Source organism: Babylonia areolata, chromosome 6 (genome assembly GCF_041734735.1).
Source record: "Babylonia areolata isolate BAREFJ2019XMU chromosome 6, ASM4173473v1, whole genome shotgun sequence".
Taxonomy (NCBI): domain Eukaryota; kingdom Metazoa; phylum Mollusca; class Gastropoda; order Neogastropoda; family Buccinidae; genus Babylonia; species Babylonia areolata.
In genome coordinates this window covers 43,368,961-43,383,164 of record NC_134881.1, presented here as the reverse complement: position 1 = coordinate 43,383,164, position 14,204 = coordinate 43,368,961, and the positions used below count along the sequence as shown (strand labels likewise).

The following is a 14,204-nucleotide window of genomic DNA, read 5'->3' as shown; positions in this document are numbered from 1 at the left end:
TGCCATAGCAGTGGTCAGGCACAGGGTTGAATGAGTTAACTCACTCAGTACGGCCAGTCCTCTCTTCTCCTCTACACAGACCCATCGGATGTCCAGTGGGTGTCTGAATGACCCAACCTTTAGCTTCCATCGTCAGAATTGTGGTATTCTTTGTCAACATTCACCTCTTCAGTATAAGAGCCTTCTGCTTTCAATATTTTGATGATGGTAATTGGGTTGAAACGCTGTCAACGTTGTCTCTTCCGCCGTTCGTATGGAAAGAGTTAAGGCCTGACCAGCACATTGGGTCTTAGCATCTGCTCCCCGCACCCACTCCACTTTCCCTCCCCCCACCCCCACCTAAAACAGATGTGTTGTGGTGTATATGAATCAGCACACATAGATGTGTTAGAGTGTATATGAATGGGCGCACACTTTGACACCTTCGTGAAACTGACTCTGAGTTTCTTCAGCCAGAATCTTGCCTCAGGATCTTTTACATGCAACATTCGTCATTTTTCTTGAGACATCTCAAAAAGATAGTGAAACTTTGCGACAGTGACAAACTTATTGGTGGATTCAGCATGAACAATTTTTTACCTTATATTTTTCTTTCAGTTTGAACCAGGAAACAACTTCCAAATGCCGTCAAACCATGAAACCATGTTATAACTTCCCCACACACCCACCTCATAGGACATGATCACATCTGCATGCAAAAGACACCATGGCAACAAGAGAATTGAATCCTGTTGGCCACTCAACAGAAAAAGAACAGAAATGATCAGAAAAAATAAAACAACAAGAGAGGCAAGGCCTTCAAGACTCACTTGTGACTGAGAGTAAAACACTCAAGCTTTTTATGTATTGAGTATAATTTCAAAATGTAATGTAAAGATCAGTTTAAAGCAAATTAAGTCCCCTAGCATTAATTGCAGAGTAATTTCCCTTTTTTACTATCTGCACCAAAACATTTGCAGAATAAATAAAACTTCCATGCTTAGCAAAAGAAGTTCCTGTTTGAACAAAAAAATGATAATAATGACTGCTCTTGTTGTTGGGTCGAATATCAGATCAAAGTGCCAAGTTTAGAGAATACAAAATATATAAATATAACAGTAAATGCAGTTCGCATATAATTAGGCTTCATTATTTTTTTTTTTTTTTTTTTTGTGCCCATCCCAGAGGTGCAATATTGTTTTAAACAAGATGACTCGAAAGAACTGAATTTTTCCCATTTTTATGCCAAATTTGGTGTCAACTGACAAAGTATTTGCAGAGAAAATGTCAATGTTAAAGTTTACCACGGACACACAGACACACACACACACAAACACACAGACAACCGAACACCGGGTTAAAACATTGACTCACTTTGTTTACACAAGTGAGTCAAAAATGTGGATTGACAGAATCTCAGAAGAAACTGGATGGATCGTGGTGCATTGTGGTAACACAGAGTCTCCCAGAATTGATACAACAAAGAAGATGGCAGAATGATTAGGACGCTTGTCTGCCAATACAGAGTCCACTAGGGTCTGGGTTCGAATCCCGCTCCCGCCCTTTCTCCCAAATCTGACTGGAACATCAAAAGGAGGAGTTTGTATTATACTCCATGTTTGGTGTTACATATACTTACCATGTCAAACTGATGCAAACTAGGCCTATTGGTTTGCTCTGCTTGGCCAAATTTCGCGTGGCTGACAGAGAAAAGACGAGCCGTCTTGCCCGGTCCGCTCTTAGCCAATCAAACGCCTCTAAAAGCTATAAGTGCTGAATCATTCCTTTGGCCAAGGCTCTCCACGCCATCTTGTCAGGTTTACGCTCTGTCTCGTCTTACGCTTTTTTGGGCTATTAAGCGTATTCATTTGGCCTTACTTTGCGGCATGCGGCTTGTCTGTATTGTATTCTTACGTTCTGTGTACTAAACTGACTGTCTAGTCAATCGAATGAAATGATAAACCATAGTCATGCATGCAGCACACACTTGGCGCACTGAGAAAAAGTAGTTCTCTGGCAACATTCTGTGGAAGAAATCCACTCTGATAAAGATAAATGCATTCACTCAAGGTCTGGCTAGTTGGCTGGGTTGTGCTGCTACCAGGCATCTGCCTAGTAGATGTGGTGTAGCATATGAATTTGTCCAAACACAGTGTCACCATCTGGAGAAACTGAAACTCCCACTGCAAAAAAGAGAGGCAAGGTCTTCAAGACTCACTTGTGACTAAGAGTAAAACACACAAGCTTTTTATGTATTGAGTATAATTTCAAAATGTAATGTTTAAGATGAGAAAGATCAGTTTAAAGCAAATTAAGTCCCCTAGCATTAATTACAGAGTAAGTTCCCTTTTTTACTATCTGCACCAAAACGTTTGCAAAATAAATAAAACTTCCATGCTTAGCAAAAGAAGTTCCTGTTTGAACAAAAAATGATAATAATGACTGCTCTTGTTGTTGGGTCAGAATATCAGATCAAAGTGCCAAGTTTAGAGAATACAAAAAATATAAATATAACAGTAAATGCAGTTTGCATATAATTAGGCTTCATTATTTATTTTTTGTGGCCATCCCAGAGGTGCAATATTGTTTTAAACAAGATGACTGGAAAGAACTGAATTTTTCCTATTTTTATGCCAAATTTGGTGTCAACTGACAAAATATTTGCAGAGAAAATGTCAATGTTAGAGTTTACCACGGACACACACACACACACACACAGGCACACACACACACACACACACACAGAGACAACCGAACACCAGGTTAAAACATAGACTCACTTTGTTTACACAAGTGAGTCAAAAAGGGGTTGTGACGAGATAATATAACAGACACAGTGTGATGGTACAGGATGGAGTCACAAACCTGACCCCCAAACAACCTGCCCCACCCCCTTCACCCCACACCATCCAGCTCACAGCATGCAGGGCATGTATGTCACAGAGACTCAGAGTTAGAGTGAAAGAATCACTGCTGTCATGAGAACCATTGGTGGTTAATGTACAAACAAAATTATTTGAACACAACATTATGTTTCCAATTACCTCAGGATACAATCTGAAACTGGTCACGGTGTTCTGAAGTAGCAAGGAAATCATAATCATTTGTGCATTTTGTATGCATATGTATGTCATGTGCGTATTTTACTGCGTATATATATATATATATATATAAGTGTGTGTGTGTCTGTGTGTGTGTGTGTGTATGTAAGGAAGGGTGGGAGTTGACTGAATATAATTTTTCAAGTGTGTGTGTGTGTCAGTGACAATGAAATTGCTTCTTATGCAGAAGAGGACAATTTCTTCCATGGAAGCAGTAAACAATTTGCTGTGTATTATGAGTTGTGTACACTAAACCCTGAACGCCAAAGGGTGCACGACATGAGGCCTTCATTATTTGCTGTGCCATGTGTGACTACAAATCAGTGTGACAGAAATTTTAGCAGAATGTATACAAGATGTAACTTCACAGATCTGAAAACCACTCAAAACAACTTGCTTCTTCAAAATACATTTTTTATGTGTACACCAAGCTTGCCTATGCCTGTGTGTCTGATATTATACACCTGTGATATGTGGAATATATTATCATATGTGCATGTTAACGCTTTGCATATGATGGAAGAGCATTTGAATTGTATTATGTGATGGATGAGCATGTTAATTGACTTACACTGTAGAAGAGCATTGTGCTATGTGGTGGAAAATCATTTCCATTGTCTTATATATACAGAAATAAAGTTGTGCCTTCTGTTTGCATAATGCAAGTGTTTAAATTATCCAAATCGAGAACAGGAGAAAAAAAAATCTCATAATAAAGTTTTTTTATATACTGATGACCACAGTGGTTGTGCGCGGAAGTGTTGGTGGATAAAGTGCGAGTGAGGTACACTGGCAAAGCCGGGACGTTTAATCAGTTAATGGGGGAAGAAAGAAAACCCGAGGTCAGTCAAAGGTCCCTGACTCTCTGTATTACTACTTAGTCTGCTGTGAAGTCAACCGTGTCTTCTTCTTTTAGTTGAGTAGCCACAATCAACATGCTTATAAATATTCACTGCTTTTGCTTGGAGGGATGCTGTATTTTCCCTTGGTGGTAATGAAAAAAAAGAAAAAAAAAAATAGCTAGCCTCACCTAATTTTGGAATAGAACTTCCACTGCCATCTTGTGCAAGGAACTGATCAGTCTTTTCCAATACCGTGTCCAATCATTCATGTTTGTTCTGTCAAAGGCCACACTAGCACACACATTTGACCCAAGCTGTTGTGATACTACACACACCCACATGCATACACACAGCCTTTCTTTCTTTTTTGGACAATCTGTCCAGAAAATGATATTTTTTGTGCAAATTACCTGACTAATGTTTGTAATGAACAAGTTGAAAATGTGACAAAAAACAAAACACTGATTTCAAAACAACAGCATGTCATTTAAAATATATAAAATGGGAAAACATCATGTGTTTTGTATTCTTTATTCATTTACCTTTCAGAAAATATATACTTTTATGGGTCTTTCTCCAATAACAAAGAGCACAGAATTTTTTGAAAATTTATACCCATTTTTTGTGAAAAAACCCTGGCAAATAGATTTCACTTAAATCTTATTTTCCTGGCAGCGAAAGGGTTAAAAAATACATTTTTGATAGTAATTCAGGGAGCATTAATTCAGTGGGAATGTACTGTACACAAAGGACAATGGTGGGAGAATTTTTAAAAAATACATTTTTGATAGTAATTCAGGGAGCGTTAATTCAGTTTTCCAGTTTACTTCATCTGTGTGGGATTTCACCCGTGGACACTATCATGTATGTTTTACTGTTTGACAATTGTGACAAAAATGTCTGGGTTTTCTGTATCTACTGTATGTATGGTAGGAAGACTTCATCTTTTTTTTGTGTGTGTGTGAATGTTTCTTTCGTATGTGAGTTTGTGCCAGTGTGAGTTGAGAGGAGGTGCATGTATGCGTGTGGCTGTCAGTGTATCTGTGTGCCTTATATGTGTGTGGGTGTGTTCATATGCATGCGTGTGTGTGCATGCGTGTTTACAGTATATGTCCTTGTCCTCATTGTCTCAGCATATTTATGAGGACTTTAACATGCATGTGGGTTATTTCAATTGCAATTTAGTAGATGTTCTTTTCATCAAGCAAGGTTCTCACTTTACAGTCTGTTCACTATATGTGTACAACCACTTGTAATGCTATACTATTAAATGCAACTGAACTGGAAAAAAAAAAAAGAAAAAAAAACCCTCGTACTCAACGAACACACATTAACACACATCATGCTCACTAACACCCACATGCAAACACACATCCAGACATAAATAAACACCATACACAGAGTACTTCTTCTTCTTCTGCATTCGTGGGCTTCAACTCCCACGTTCACTCGTATATACGCGAGTGGACTTTTTACGTGTATGACTGTTTTTACCCCGCCATGTAGGCAGCCATACTCCGCTTTCGGGGGTGTGTATGCTGGGTATGTTCTTGTTTCCATAACCCACCGAACGCTGACATGGATTACAGGATCTTTAACGTGCGTATTTGATCTTATGCTTGCATATACACACGAAGGGGGTTCAGGCACTGGCAGGTCTGCACATATGTTGACCTGGGATCTCCACCCTTTACCCACCAGGCGCCGTCACCGTGATTCGAACCCGGGACCCTCAGATCGAAAGTCCAACGCTTTGACCATTCGGCTATGGCACCCGTCTACACAGAGTACAAATCATTCCTCCTCCCTCCTGTGAAAACAAATGTGTGCATACATATGCGCACATACTGCTCAATCCCACGAACACATACATACACAAATACTTGACATAAAACAACCACACACCACACACACAAAGAGACAAGGTTTGCCATTTGTTGATATTGTTTTAATGATTACAGGGATGTGTTAGGTAGTGATGAAGCTGGGCTCTGTCCACCAGTGTGGATGGAGTACATTACGTTACATTACATGGACAGCAATCATCTCACACCAGTTAGGACAGCGCTGCAGCTTCTAGTCTGTCTACATACACTGCTCACAGGGCACTGGCTTCTTCTCTATCAGAATAGACATGACCAGGGGACAGCACTCCACCTTGTTGCAGCACACTGTGAGAAACACACCGGGGAGAGGTGGGGGGTGGGGTGGGGGAGGATGGCTGTGATGGGAAGGGGAGGAGGTGGGGGGAGGGGGGATGGCTGTGATGGGAAGGGGAGGAGGTGGGGGGGGGATGGCTGTGATGGGAAGGGGAGGAGGTGGGGGGGAAGGATGGCTGTGATGGGAAGGGGAGGAGGTGGGGGGAGGGGAAGAAGAGAATGTGACAGGAAAAGATGTGTCCTTAATGCAAAAAACACAGTCCCTAGCAGGAAAAATAACATTTAACTGTTTAAATCTGATGTCTTATTAATTCAGAATCCATTCAGTACTGGTAGGCGCATCTTTATACTTATCATCATCAATGTGAATGTGACAAAACTGAACAAAATAAACAAATTTATCTAATAGTCCAGATTTTCAAAGACCAAAAAAATGAGCACTCCCAAACTTCACCACAGAAGGGATGGAGTTTAAAAACCTATTGGCTGATGTCAAACTGCTCAGGGATGAGGTCCTGGGCTTTACCGTGAAAATCAAGCCCCGCCCACAGACTTATAAACAGATGGAACTTGACCTCCAACCTGCAGCTGACTGCATGATACTTTCCAATGAGCGTGCAGCACGGCACGTAAATGACCAACAGGCTGCATGCCTTAGGGGATCAGTTCTTACTTCTGTTCGCACGATGCAGATTCCCTCTTGCTTACGACGGAACCATATTAATTAAAGATACAAGAGGGGAGGACAGGGGTGTGGAAGCAAGAGATCAGACAGAAGAGAGTGTCAAGAGCATCTCTAGATGTGTATTCTACGAACGGTGGTCGTCCAACACAGCTGGGGGCGTGATATACCCCGTACAACACACCACGATCAGAACAAACAAGAGGAGAGCTCAAACAAGACCACAAACAATGATGTTGTTTTTCTGCTAATGTTTCTTTCCTCCACACGACCACACTACTTGATGGCAAAAAGAACAAAATAAACGTAAAGGGGAACACGAGATCGGATTTGACATGGGGGTGAATTTCCTCACAATGACGGGCAGTTTCTTTTCAAAAAACTCTTTGGCAAACAGCTAACAGAATGCAAGTCTAAAAATGACAGGGTGAAATTAACATTGCTTTTGCTATTGAACTTTTTATGGTTATATGGATCTCAAGCAGTATTTTTGTATTATTATGTGTAGAAAATATGCTTAACGCAACAGCATTTAACACCTTCCCCCCCCCTTTTTTTTTTTTTTTTTTTTTGTTAATGGGTTTGTGTGTTGGTGTTTTTTTTGTTTCAAAAAGTCAGCACCCTTTCCCCCAAAAAATCAAGCGCCTGTCTAAACATCAAAATTGCAAATGACAAAAAAGGGCTGTATTTTGGCTGTCAAAACTTTTTTTTTCTTTTGAAAATTCACACATCCCATTTCATGAGACATGTAAACACTTCATCTTTTGGAAACATTTGGCAAGTGTAGGAGCGTAAGTCCATCTGAACTGAAATAAAGGGCTGATACTGGGAATCGCGTTTCAACAGAAAGGGTCAACGACTGGAAAGTCTGCTGTTAACTTGAAACCTCAATCATCTGATTCATTTTGATGCAACTGGTTCCTTTCCCTCATATCTGTGAAAAGCCTCTGATATGCCAAACAGGACTTTAAAACAGAATCGTTACAACCTCTTATCATTTCTTACAGCATTCCAGGTTACAACGAAGAATGTAATTAACAAATCCAAAGCCAGAAGTGGAGGGTGGTGATGGCTGTATTTTGAAACGTACAATCAAGTTACCTCCACTGTGTCAAGTGTATCGCTGATGAGGAGGACGACAGCAATGAAAAGAAGAACCAATACAGTTATGATCAATATTGCAAGGTTCAGGGGTATCAGAATGATGGAGAAACCAAACACAAACCTACTCAACAACAACCAACGAAAACAGATTACACATTCAAACTAAAATCAAACATCAAACCAGACACAGAAGTGGTATATGTGCAAATATGTAAAAACACGATTACACTGAATGTAAAAATAGTTTAAACCATAACATACATACACGTGAACGTGGTAGCTGCAGCCCATGAAAGCTGAAGAAGAAGAACAACAAAAAAACACATGGAAAATAGGTATAGGGTATTACAAATTTAAACCAGTCCATTAAACCTGCTTAAACCGACTCACGAGCCAAATGATACAGTGATAAATGAAATTTGGTTATGATTTGCATTTACAAAGAAAAAGAAAAAGAAAATATTACATGATTTAGGGTAATAACCTGGACACACGTAGCCCAACAGCTCTCATCGTATGGAGTTTAATTCAAACAAAAGCAAAAAAACAAGTATTTTGTCACACTTTGATACAAGCAAAACCCAAAGTATGATAAATAACACCAAGGAACACATGTATACATTGAATTTCTGGATATTGTGTACGTAAATTACACGTATATAATTTGTGCTGACGCTGGTTTCTCATGGTCTGCTATCGCTATGCTCACACACTGAAGGGAATGAATAACTGGACAGACGTAGGGACGACAGCTTGTTATTGTTCCCTTACCCACAGCTAAGTCTCCACAGAATGTTAGTTCTGGAAATTAGGTGGTGGTGTTTTTTGTTGTTGTTTTTGCCCTATTCACAAAGTGATTATTGAGGAAGTCAGTGAGGCTGATTAACAGCAATCAGCCTGTAGCGAAAAACAATGGTCCCTTCCAGTAAATGATGTTCCCCCCTCGCCCCCCCTTCAGAATGGAGCCTGGACAATTTTGCGTGGTATGGTCTTCAAGGCTTGAACTGCTTGCCCCACACTCTGGTCTCTGTGGTGTCGCCTCTATGTCAGTGGTTGTTAATGAAGCATGCAAAACAAATGGTGCATGTATACATGGATCTGGATGTTACGTAACGATGTCTGCTTACTTGGTCAACAGCTTCCTACTGATGCTGAGAGAACTGGTTGATATGATATACTTCTTCTATTGCTTGGAGGCTTAAGTTCTCTTCAGTAACAATGATGACAAAAAGTGTTGTTTTTTTCTCAAAAAGCTTAACGGTGTTGCTACAGCAAATGAGTACAGGAAGCAGCATTCTTGTTATGCAAGCACCTTCTTGTGCATGTGTGAAATTACCTACCTTTTCCTCAGCAAAATCATTCAATCTGATCAGGAGTGTATGAGTGTCATTTACAGCAACACAGAGAGAAATGGTGTTTCCAGGAAATGCACATCTGTGTGAAGAAAAAAAAAAGGCAGGAACACGTTAATAATGTATGGACAAAGGGGGAGAGGTGTTCGGTGACTGAAGCCAAACGTCACAAGCCAGGGTGTGACAGGCAATGGTCTGAGTGAGGTGATCCCTTCGAAACTCTGGACTGGGGCACAGAGGCCATCATCACCCCCCACCACGACTCTTGTCTTCCCCTTTCCCACAGCACACACACACACTGACAAGCAGCAGTATGCCCCACACCCACACCTCTCCATTATCGCCGAGTGGAAAGTAACATGTACCATCCCTCACACAACTCACAATCCGTCATGAAGACCAGCCACAACTTTATATCTTTTAAGTTTTCTTTTCAAAAATGCTGCACAAGCAGACACTGACACTTAATGTTTTCTTGTTAAAATGCTACATACACTGACATGTTTTATGTTTTCTTGCCAAAATGCTGCATACACTGATTGAGAATTTTTGGAAATATCCAGTTTTCCCCCTCAAGACAGAATGAGAAGTGTTCACAGCAAGGCATGGATGTTCACTCTGTCAGTCACAGAGGAATGGAGGGAAAGAAATGTGGATATAACTGATTTCAATTTTGTTTTCACTAGAGGTGGGGGCGGGAGTGGTAATCCAAATATTTGGGATCAGATATTACTGGTCTGTTTCGGCAAAATTTTTGGTTTATCCAGTGATTTACATGTGCAGGGGGGGTGGGGTGGGGTGGGGGTAAGAGCAGAGGGGAGCAGAGACCGACACAGCAAGAAGCACACAGCCCGTGTTGTGGTCAGAGCCACAGACTAACAGTGAGAGAGATACCCTCTGGTCAGTGAGGTGGAGAGTGGGGGGAGGGGGTGGGGAGTGGGAGAGAGGGTAACAGTGCACAACACATCCCACAACTGATGTGGACAATGGCATAACCCCCCCCCCCCTCCTGACCCCCCCCCCCCACCCCCACATTCCCAACTTCACCCACACACACAGTGTAACAAAGCAGTAGCACCTTAACTCGTGTACACAACAAAGACACCCCCCCTGCCAATTCTATCATCAACTCATGCAGTACACATGCAAAATTAACACAAAAAAAGGACCACCAACAGTAAAACCAAAAAAAAAAAAAAAAAAAATCCCAGCCAACAACAACAAATCTTTACAGATGGATTAGTATCATATCCCTCCATTGTTAAAATCATGCTTTTGACAAGGTAGATCAACGCTCAAATATTTCCTTATAAGCAGAATAAAAAGTTGGTTGTTACAAAATCTGAATTTCTGATGCACTCTGTTTATTTTATTTTGTTTCTATCAAAGATTCAAAGGTACAACGTCAGCAAACATGGAACAACAAAAGTGTGTTACACAATCTTGAATTTTTGATGCTCTTAAAACTTAAAACTTTTTAAAATTTTTCATTCATTATCATATTTCTTTAACAATATGTGCAAACATGGAACCCATCACAAGTACAGAAGGAATGACTTTCATACAGGGTTTCACAGGGTACACCTATCTCAATGCTATCTTCTCATACATGTATTGCTTTTATGTTACAGGGCCCAGGCTCTCCTATTTAACTGCTCTGTGCTCTGTTAGGAAATAGTGGAAAGATGGGAAACAACCAGAAAGAACATGCATTAAAATTTCACGGTTTCTCTTTGGTGATTAATCTGGCAACTTGCAGCATGATATATACATACATATATTGTTTTTTAAAGACATGCAGGATATGATTTAGCTGTTTGTTGCCATGAAGTGACCTGAACTTTGGCATATATCTATGTGTGTGTGAATTGTGGACTGAACATCCGTCACTGCACAATTCGTGTCTGGTCCCATCTCGCACAATGTCCACATCAACCACTTCACTTGGAGCGGTGGAAGGGGATGTCTGATTTTCCACCCACACTTTGCAGACACCTACACCTACATATGTACCGACACAGACCTACACAGAGCACCACAAAGTCTGTCGACGCTTTCAATACTTCTTGGCCAAAGTGCCAACCAACAGCCTGCCTGACCCTACAGCCTGACTCAACTTTCCACACAATTGTTGTGAAGCAAAATATATACCAACATGTGTGTTTGTGGTACAGCATCCATTACTCTATTATTATCAAAAGGCTTTATAAATGCAGAGACAAAGGCCACCAGACCTGAGAATGACGTGTGAAGAGGCCATCAGATTCTACTGCATTTGACCAACAGTAGCGTCTGTGGAATCTGTTATCAACACACACACACACCTTGTAAAAATGTAACAGGTTTCAGGCCACTTGGCTGAGAACCATAGGACTAGTAAGGAACAGAGTGAGGTCATGTTTATACACTTTGGTTTGGCTGATTGATGAACACAAGTGTGTGTGTGTGTGTGTGTGTGTGTATGTGTGTGTGTGTGTGTGCGTGTGTGTAAGCGCGTGCGTGCATGCATGTAACAACAGTGTATTAAAATGTACCAAATACTTCTTGCACTTGCTAAAACAGCTCGTCTCCAAACCAAGAAGTTCAACACACCACTAAAAGTCCAATGGCATCCACCCCAAAACAAGAGGGGAATACACACAGATATTAAAAGTTTAATATCAATCTTCATTTCTCTTCTCATCAACCAACATTTGGCACAGGCAACAAGCTAATGTGAAAAAGCACATGTTTTCACCCAAAACAACAGTTGACACAATAGAACCAAGAGTTCAAAAGTTCACTGTTCCCATAAATGCAACCAATACTCATGCACCTTTTATCTGTGCAGTGAACACAGCATATGCTGTACACAAGTCAGGTTTGAAGACAAAAACAAATGGCGCCTTTTCCCCTAAATACATTTGTTGTTAGTGTTGTCGCCCCATGCATAGGAAAAGGTTGGGAGGACAGAGTGATGTAAATGCACATGGTAGATAGTGTACCTGTTCCCCCATCAACCAAAAGCACGACGGTACATAAAACACAGGGTTGATGACAGCCAAGACTCACTCAGGGTGAGATTAACCCAAAGCCACTTACAAAAAACGACAACGTAACGCAGGTGATGAACTAAAAGCCAACGATGAGGGCAGCGGTTAAACTAGTCTGCACACGATGAGGGCAGGGGTCAAGAACATGATTGCACCAATGAGGATGAGGATGGTGACGATAATGATGGTGATGATGGAAGCATTCAGGTTACCATACGCAAATCTGTCGGATAATGGCCCCAGAAGGTCGGCTACTCTACTCCATACTACAGGCTATACACATACAGAGTGGAGCTGGTGACGTGAACGTCTATACTGGTGTACACTCCGCCTACTTTGCTGGCACACATACACACCCACCCACCCTCAAACCTTGCTCCCTTCCACTCCACTCCTCCTCTGGGTGATGCTGCTCCCTCCACTCCCCTCCCACTCTCCCCACACCACCAATCCCCCTCCTGACTGGGACAGAGGCTGACATGCCAACAAAGAAGTGGAGCACAGAAGGAAGCATGCCCAGGAAACAACCTAACCCAATGCATGAATCACACAGTGTTGCACCAGCACAGTACAGTACATCCAAGCCCACATGCCCCTCTTCCTCTGGCCCAACTACTACAGGAAACGGTATAATGTGTTCAATAAACAAGCATGAAAGGCACAGCTCCAAAGCAGGCAGGCCATTCTGGCATGGTACCCATGTTGAAACAGACCTGCTACCCATGACGTTACAGACCCAGAACCCATGACATACCAGACCTGGTACCCATGTAGTAACAGACCCAGTACCCATGTTGTAACAGACCTGGTACCCATGACGTTACAGACCCAGTACCCATGACATACCAGACCTGGTACCCATGTAGTAACAGACCCAGTACCCATGTTGTAACAGACCTGGTACCCATGATGTACCAAACATGGTACCAATGAGTAACAGACCTGGTACCCATGTAGTAACAGGTCCAGTACCCATGCTGTAACAGACCTGGTACCCATGTTGTAACAGACCTAACTACAGTGCCATCAGCTTGTCATTGCTGACCCCCTCCACCCTCACACACACTATGTACAATTTACACACAATTTCTCTTCTACTTCTGATTTCAAACTATTATGAACTGTATGTAGAAAAATAAATAAATAGAAAATGTCTCCACACGTGGTATTTTCAACTATGGTCAAAGATTAATAAATGCAATGAACATATTTTTTTCCACTCATGCTGTCAATACATAAACATATGTTTTCACTCTTTTCAAATTCTTGAACCGCAAACCAAAAACCTTAATTACCAATGTGCAAAATATAAAGTGGACCTTCCAATTCTTCACAAAATATTCATGTAAAAAAAAAAAAAAGTAACATGACATTTTCAAAAACATCAGTCAGGCAATACAATCAAGTTTTTCAGTTTATAAAGCCATCTTTTGGAGTTAACTGCACTATTCTGGGGGGTAGTTAGGATTCGTTCTCACCAAACCAGAGAATGTACAGGAGAATACAGAGACCAGTGCAGTGATAACCACACAGTGCCACTGACCAACACAAATTTCTCCACACATGATCAGTGCAACAGTGGGTCTGGTCAGTGCGCTGACCACTCGGAGCTAAGTGGGTAAAGGTCAGTATGCTTGATACGCGAACCAACCAGGGCTAAGTGGGCCATGGTCAGAATGCTAAATAATTTATATTCATCAGGGAACACAGCTGGTCCCAACGCCTTCGTCTCCGTTTTCACAAATCATGACCATTCCCTTCCTCCAAGGGAGAGTAACAGGCCAACAACATGGCACACCACCAACCTTGATGTTCACATTCCCCAAACACACAACAGAATAGTTTTTCAATGTGCGTGTCAAAAATGCTTCTCTCTGTATGTTTTCATGTACAACCACATTTGAACCCTTTCCCAGTTTCCATTCGACACAAGTCTGCCCATGGCCCCAATCT

At 41.3% G+C, this 14,204-nt stretch overlaps 1 protein-coding gene and 1 long non-coding RNA gene across 3 annotated transcripts in view; one reads left to right on the top strand and one right to left on the bottom strand.

The window, feature by feature from the left end:
- The first annotated feature begins 4,310 nt into the window (after window positions 1–4,310).
- Window positions 4,311–10,424, top strand: LOC143283051 (uncharacterized). 2 transcript variants are annotated; one of them, XR_013055338.1, is made up of 2 exons: window positions 4,311–6,164; window positions 6,241–10,424. It is a non-coding gene; the product is annotated as an uncharacterized LOC143283051 (long non-coding RNA). The 2 variants fall into 2 exon arrangements; XR_013055337.1 differs by having other exon boundaries at window positions 4,311–6,204.
- A 1,433-nt stretch (window positions 10,425–11,857) lies between these two features.
- Window positions 11,858–14,204, bottom strand: part of LOC143283050 (chloride intracellular channel Clic-like) — a 20,687-nt gene continuing 18,340 nt past the window's right edge. Inside the window, exon 4 of the mRNA XM_076589056.1 lies at window positions 11,858–14,204. This exon is cut by the window's right edge and continues 2,544 nt beyond it. The gene's annotated coding sequence lies outside the window, so the exon portion shown is untranslated.